At 44.7% G+C, this 7,311-nt stretch overlaps 1 pseudogene; it reads right to left on the bottom strand.

Moving 5' to 3' along the window:
• Positions 1–4,916: 4,916 nt before the first annotated feature.
• Positions 4,917–6,246, bottom strand: LOC138156219 (actin, cytoplasmic 1 pseudogene; annotated as a pseudogene).
• Positions 6,247–7,311: the final 1,065 nt, after the last annotated feature.

Raw genomic sequence — 7,311 nt, 5'->3', positions numbered from 1 at the left:
CCTCTTTCTTCTTCTTCTTCTTCTTCTTCTTCTTCTTCTTCTTCTTCTTCTTCTTCTTCTTCTTCTTCTTCTTCTTCTTCTTCTTCATCCTTATCATTATTCCTGTCTCTGGCCAGGAAAGTAAAAACTATCTGAAAAGCTATTTCTTTTCATTTTTCTTTAAATTTAAATCCAAAAATCTTATTATAGGATCATCAATTTAGAGCTGGAAGACTTTAGAGGCTATTGAGTTCCATTGTACCATTTATATGTATGAAAAGCTGAGCCTAAGAGAGATTGGATGACTTGCCCAGCATCACCCAGCTACTAAGTGTCTGAGGCAGGATTTGAACTCAGATTTTTCCGTCTCCAAGTCTAATATTCTCTTCTCTCCACCATTACAGCATTGATATCTCTTATGCCTCAGCATATATCTCTACATATCTAACTGAAATTCCACCTCTTTGTTTTTCATTTCCATCTAACAAGTATTTATTAAATGCCTACTATGTATACATCACCGTGCTAATAGTTAGAGACGCAAAGGAAAAGAAAAAAAAGGAACATAATCCCAGCCTTTAAGAAGCTTACATTTTTCACATACACAGTTGTAAATCTTTAAAAGACCATCAAAATATGAGCTATTATAATCATAGGTAAGTACAAGGGGCATAGTGCAAAGTAATGTAAAGTGATTTCAGAAGGAAATCGGGAAAACTGGGATCAAGAAGGGTTTTCAAGGGAGGCAGGGCTTCAAAGAGATGGAGAGAGGTGCAGGAGGAGGATATTCCAAACATGGGCACAAGCCATGCCAAGGCAAGAGAAGGTCATGTCCAGGGAACAGCAAGCCAGCCAGTTTGGCTGGGACATGGAGTGCGTGCAGATGATTATTGCAGATGCCGGGCAGATGATGAATTGGAGAGGGAAGAGATTAGACACAGGCAGGGAATATTTTGATGATCATTTTCCTCTGATGTTTTGTTGCCTTAGATAACATTTATTATTTTAAGAGGGCCATTTATCATGAAATTTCTCTTTAGCATTTTCAGTGTTATCTGGATTCATCCCAGCCTGATCATACACTTTATAGATTAACTTGGCCCCCAGCTATTCTGGTCCTCTCCCCTCTCCTTTTCTTCACCTCTTTCTTTCCCTCCTGTTTCTCTTACTCTTCCTCCCCTCCTCCTCTTCCTCTCCCTCCTCCCATTTCTCTTACAATTCCTCCCCCTCCTCCTTCTTCATCTCTCCCCTCCTGGCCATTTTGGGGCTATTTGGATATTTTTACACCTTCATCTGAGAACAGGTGGGTGTGGAGGAAAAAAAGGGGAATGAAGCCTGGGAAACTGTTCTGCTTTCCCCCTTGTCTTGTTTAATTTTCTTTGGTAAGGAAGAACACTGAGAGTGACTTGTTCAAATTGTAGCATGCTCCCTGATTTAATGATAATGATAGCTAGCATGTATATGACTCTTTAAGCAGCACTTTACAGATTTTCTCTCATTTGATCCTCACAACAATCCTATGTGATATTATTACTTATTCATTATTCATTCGTTATTATTCAGAGCTATGACTCCTAGCCTCCTCAAGTGAGAAGACTGCAGACCCCATGTGCACAAGTGTCCTGATGCTTCCATCTCCTGGTGGACACATATTCTTCCGCTGAAGAATATGCTGCAAGGGGCCAGCCTGAGCACCTTCCATCTGCCCCAAAGCAACCACTGCTATCTGTGCCAGTGCAAGGCATCTTCTTCCTCCTCCAACCAGCCCAATTTCCTAACTGGGATGTGGAGAGTCTCCAGTGCAAAGAAAAACATCCCCCCTTTCAACTTCAGGTCTCCCATCTTCTACTGCACTTGTCCTTTGAAGGTAGAGGGGTGATGTCATCTTCTCAATAATGAACAATGCCTGCTCATACATTCACACCCAGATGTCTCTGAACTCCTGTAGATCATCAACCAGACCCCATTCCACACCCTCTACCACCTGATTCCTCATTTCCATTCCCATCCCTTCCTATCCAAAAGTTTCATCCTAACTCCACCTAGGCTGCCTTGTACATTGGCAAAAAATTTCCCTTCATCCTTTCCCCTCGTACTCCTTCCATCTATTAGCTCTTACTGAAACCTGGCTTCCCCTGATGCCATAGCCAGGACCTGGCCGCCCTTTCCAGTACTGTCTGCACCTTCACTCATTCTCCTCAGCAAACTGGACAAGGAGGGAGAGTTGGGACACTCCTTGCTCCCCATCGCTAATTTCAAGTTCTCACTCTCTTCTTTTGAGGTTCATGTTATTTATATCTACCACCCAATCACAATACTGGTAGCTGTAGTCTACAGACCCCCAGGTCACTCTTCTTCCTTCTTCAATAAAGTTACTATCTGGCTTAAAAATTTTCTCTCCTCCCCAAATCTGCCCTCATACTAGGGGACTTCAGCATACGCATTGATTCTCCCTCAAATATCTTAACTACTCAGTTCTTTAACCTATTCACCTCCCATAAGATACTCTTCCACCTAACCTCAGCCACACTGAAGAATGATCATACCCTTAATCTTGTCTTCACCTAACAAATGTGCTACCTCTATATTCAAGAATTCTGATATTCCCTTATCCAACCATAATCATTGACTTTTCACTTCTCCCTCTGTCTTCCTTTATATAACCCTACTCTTCATCCTCACTGTGATCTCCAATCCCTTGACCCCTCAATTCTCTTCCAGGTCATCTCCCCTGAACTAGTCACTCTTTCCTCTTATCCCCATCTTAACCCCTTGGTGAGTGTTATGGGAATGGGAATTTAAGATCTTCCCTGCCCCTAGATCCTTTGATAGGCTTAAGTGCACCTGGAGCCTGTGGTGGAAGGCTTGGTTTTCAGGAATGCCCACACCTTGGTGCTCTGTGATTGGGCAGTGGGTCAAGAGTGTTGTGACATTCTCCGAGCCAGGAGAAGGCTATATAAACCCCGATATGAGGCTTTGTTTGGGGGCTCACTTTGAGAAGTGTTGTGTGATTTGACCAGACAAGACTCTGGGCAGCCGTCAAGCCCCTCCCCCCCCCGCCCCCCCCCCCCCCCGGCTTTGAAAACCTAGATGTTGGTGCTTCTCTCTCTGGTAACTGTATGGATGTGATGGTCAGATAGTTGGAAGCCTGTCTGCTGATCTGTTTCTTTGTCTGTATTTTTTTTGTCTGCTTGTAACCTCTGTATTCTCTGAAGTTTGGGGTGCTGACCTTTTTCCCCTGAACTAGGTAAATGACATATGTTTGATTATAGCAAGATTGTTAACCCATTTTGAGTTTCTTTCCTTTAGAAAAGCAGATCTAAGAACCTGTGTTGGCAGCCACCCTGGGTATGTTAGGGTGCTTGCTGCTACAGTGAGCCACATCAACTCTATGCTTTCTTCCTCTCTTGAATGCTTAGCCTTCTTGTCCCATCACCAATTATGCCTAGGCAAGCCTCAGCCTTGGATCTCCCCTGCCATGTCACTGTCACTCCTACACCCATGTTATTGAATGAAGGTGAACATCATGCCACCATTCTGACTGGGTCCACTGCGAATTATAACCTCAGCTGAGCCCTCATTGAGGCTATTATACCTCCTTGTGAACTCACCATGCCACTGGCCCTTGTAAACCTTTCCATCCCTCCTCAAACTTCCCATGGCTCACCCTCCCCTCCTTATTGCAGCTGAGAATGTCCTCTCGTATTTTATGGAATAAATTGAGGGCATTTGCTGTGAACTCCCGCTTCCTTATCTCCTGTCACTCAGATTCCTTCTGACTCCCTCTCCTCCTTCATCCCTGTTTCGAATAATGAAGTGGCCTTATTCCTTACTAAGGTTAACCTCTCTACTCGCTCAAGTGATCCCATTCTGCCCTGTCTCTTTCAACAGATTGCCTCCTCTGTCATTCCTCCTCTTTCATTTATTTTCAATTTCTCCCTGTCTACTGGCTTATTTATACTTCCTGCAAACATTCCCATGTCTTCCCCCATCTTGAAAAGAGCCTCACTCCATGCTTCTATTCCTGCAGTCTTCCTTTATCTCTCCTATCCTTTGTAGTTAAACTCCTCAAAAAGGCTGCCTGCAATAGGCACTTTCACTTTCTTTCCTCTCACTCTCTTCTTAACCTTTTGCAATCTGGTTTCCAATCTTATCATTCCACTGAAATTATTCTCTTTAAATTGCCAATGATCTTTTAGTTGCCAAGTCCAATGGCCTTTTCTTATTCTTCTTGATCTCTCTGCTGCCTTTGACACTGTTGATCACTCTCTCCTCCTTGATACCCTTTTTTCTCTAGGTTTTCAAGACTCTCTCTTGGTTCTCCTACTTTTCTGACTACGATGTGCAAGTAAATTGGATTTAAGTGAGGGAGAACTGTGCAAAGTCACTAGCCTCACTTTCTCCTCCACAGCCATGTGGGTCCAGTGGCTAGATATGGATCAGGACAACTGGAGATGGGCCAGGATGCAGTGGGAGACTGTGGCCTTTTCAAACTAAGGTCTTTAACAGGTCTCAGTTTGATTGAGGCAGTGCTCTTTCAGCGATTGAGGCAAAGAATTTTTTTTAACGTGTGCACTTTTATTTGAACTGGTCTTAAGTCAGTGTACAGGTAAAGCTCCTCCCCTCCCCCAAGTACTGGCACCAGTCTCAAAACTCACAGGGAGACTATAAAAGTCCTCATTCACATCTATGTTGGGGGCAGGGAGGGAATTTAGGGGGCTATTCCATATGGCTGACAATTTTTTAAAAAAAAGGAACAAGTATTAAGGCAGAAGATACGAAAAGTTTGGGGTTTTTTTAAGGATTACATAATTTACATTTAAAGCAATACTAGTACCTTCCCCCCTCCCCCCTCCCTATCTGGATCTTTGTTACATCGCTCCTTTGACAGCCTTCACCGAGGCTTGCAACTCTGTGAGTGCATTATATGATATTTGGAATGACCATTAAAAAAAACAAAAACAAATAAAGCCATGCCAATCTCATCTCTTTTTTTGGGCAATCATCATGTCATTGTGTCACACCCTTTGACAAAAAAAAAATTTTTTTTAAAACACAAACAGTCCATCTTGAAGCATTTGCGGTGGACAATGGAGGGCCCAGATTCATCATACTCCTGCTTGGTGATCCACATCTGCTGGAAGGTGGAGAGAGACTCCAGGATGGAGCCTCCAATCCAGACAGAGTATTTGCACTCAGGTGGGGCAATGATCTTGATTTTCATTGTGCTGGGAGCTAGGGCTGTAATCTCCTTCTGCATCTTGTCAGCAATGCCTGGGTACATGGTGGTACCACCTGACAACACGGTGTTGGCATACAAATCCTTACAGATGTCAACATCACACTTCATGATTGAGTTGAAGGTATCATGTTTTCATGAGTTTCATGTATTCCACAGGATTCCACACCTAAGAAAGATGGTTGGAAGAGAGTTTCTGGGCATCAGAACCTCTCGTTGCCAATGGTGATAACCTGACCATCAGGGAGCTCATAGCTCTTTTCCAGAGAGGAGCTGGATGCAGCGGTGGCCATCTCCTGCTCAAAATCTAGGGCAACATAACACAGCTTCTCCTTGATGTCATGCACGATTTCCCTCAATGCTGTGGTGGTGAAACTGTACCCTTTCTCCATCAGGATCTTCATGAGGTAGTCCATCAGACCATGGCCAGCCAGATCCAGATGGAGGATGGCATGGGGAAGGGTATAACCTTCATAGATGGGCACAATGTGCGTCACACCATCACCGGAGTCCATCACAATACCAGTGGTACTACCAGAGGCATACAGGGATAGCATAGCCTGGATGGCACCATACATGGCTGGGGTATTGAAGGTCTCAAACATAATCTGAGTCATCTTTTCTCTGTTGGCTTTGGGGCTCAGGGGGGCTTCTGTGAGCAGCACAGGGTGCTCTTCAGGGGCCACACAGAGCTCATTGTAGAAAGTATGCCAGATCTTCTCCATGTCATCCCAGTTGGTGACAATACCATGTTCAATGGGGTACTTCAGGGTCAGAATATCTCTCTTGCTCTGGACCTCATCCCCCACATAGCTGTCTTTCTGGCCCCTACCCACCATCACACCCTGATGTCTGGGGTGCCCAGCAATGGAAGGGAAGACAGCCCGAGGGACATCGCTTCCTGCAAAGCCAGCTTTGCATATTCCAGAGCCATTGTCAACAAGGAGAGCGGCAATATCATCATCCATGGCGAACTTTGAAGTGGCAAGTTTAAACCCTTAAGAGAAGAGAGGAGATGGTGCCACACCTGGAGGGGGGAGAGGCAAGTGTAAGATCTCACAGCTCCAACGTATTTTTTTTAAAAATAGATCTGGGAGGGGAAAACCAGATTAGGGTTAGGGTTATCACCAGGACAGGAAGCAGAAACAATTGTTACTTACATTTATTCTGAGCCTGTCAGAGCCAACTGTGACCAAGTAGGGCTTGGTCTGGGGCCAGAGGGATTTGGGGTTAGGGCTGGTATTTAAGAGGAAAAACAAAAATTCAATTCACTTGCTTGTCATGTCATCACCTCCCTGATGTGATGGTCTTCTTTGAGAATGAAGGACAAAGAGCAACTTCTATGAGTAGAGACCTCCAGTTGGGCAATATAGCTTCTCTCTCTCTCTCTCTCTCTCTCTCTCTCTCTCTCTCTCTCTCTCTCCCTTGAGTTTGACATACTTGGTCACTGTTTGGGCCCTGCCTGGCTCAGATTAAATGTTAATACAATTGTTTCTGTTTTGGGGTCTTCCCCTCCCAGATCTATTTTTTCAAGAGGTCATTCTTTGCCTCAGTCAAACTAAGACCTGTTAAAAGACCTTAGTTTGAAAAGGCCAAGGTTTCCCACTGTGTCCTGGGCCATCTCCAGTTGTCCTGATCTATATCTGGCCACTGGACCCAGATGGCTCCTGAGGAGAAAGTGAGGCTGGTGACCTTGCACAGCCCTTCCTCACTTACATACAATTCACCTGCATGTCATGGCTTCACCTCCCTCACCTCTCTTCAAGAACAAAGGACAAAGTACCCTTTCTGACCACTCCTGTCTCCTTTGCTGGATCCTCATTCAGATCATGCCCTCTAACAGTAGGTGTTCCTCAGGGCTCTGTCTTCTCTTCTCCCTCTGTGGTACTCCGCCTGGTGATCTCATCTGCTCACATGGCTTTGATGACCATCTCTATGCTGATGATTCTCAAATCTACCTATCCTGCCCCAATCCTTCTGCTGGCCTCCAATCTCCCATCTGTAATTGCCTTCCAGACCTCAAACTGTCCAGTAAGCATCATGACTCAATACAGTCAAACTGGCACTTACTATCTTTCCCCCTAAACCCTCCT

Source organism: Petaurus breviceps, unplaced genomic scaffold (genome assembly GCF_028583685.1).
Source record: "Petaurus breviceps papuanus isolate PSGF00001 unplaced genomic scaffold, PetGlider_PUasm1.0 99, whole genome shotgun sequence".
In the NCBI taxonomy this organism is placed as follows: domain Eukaryota; kingdom Metazoa; phylum Chordata; class Mammalia; order Diprotodontia; family Petauridae; genus Petaurus; species Petaurus breviceps.
This window is presented reverse-complemented; position numbering and strand designations above follow the sequence as displayed.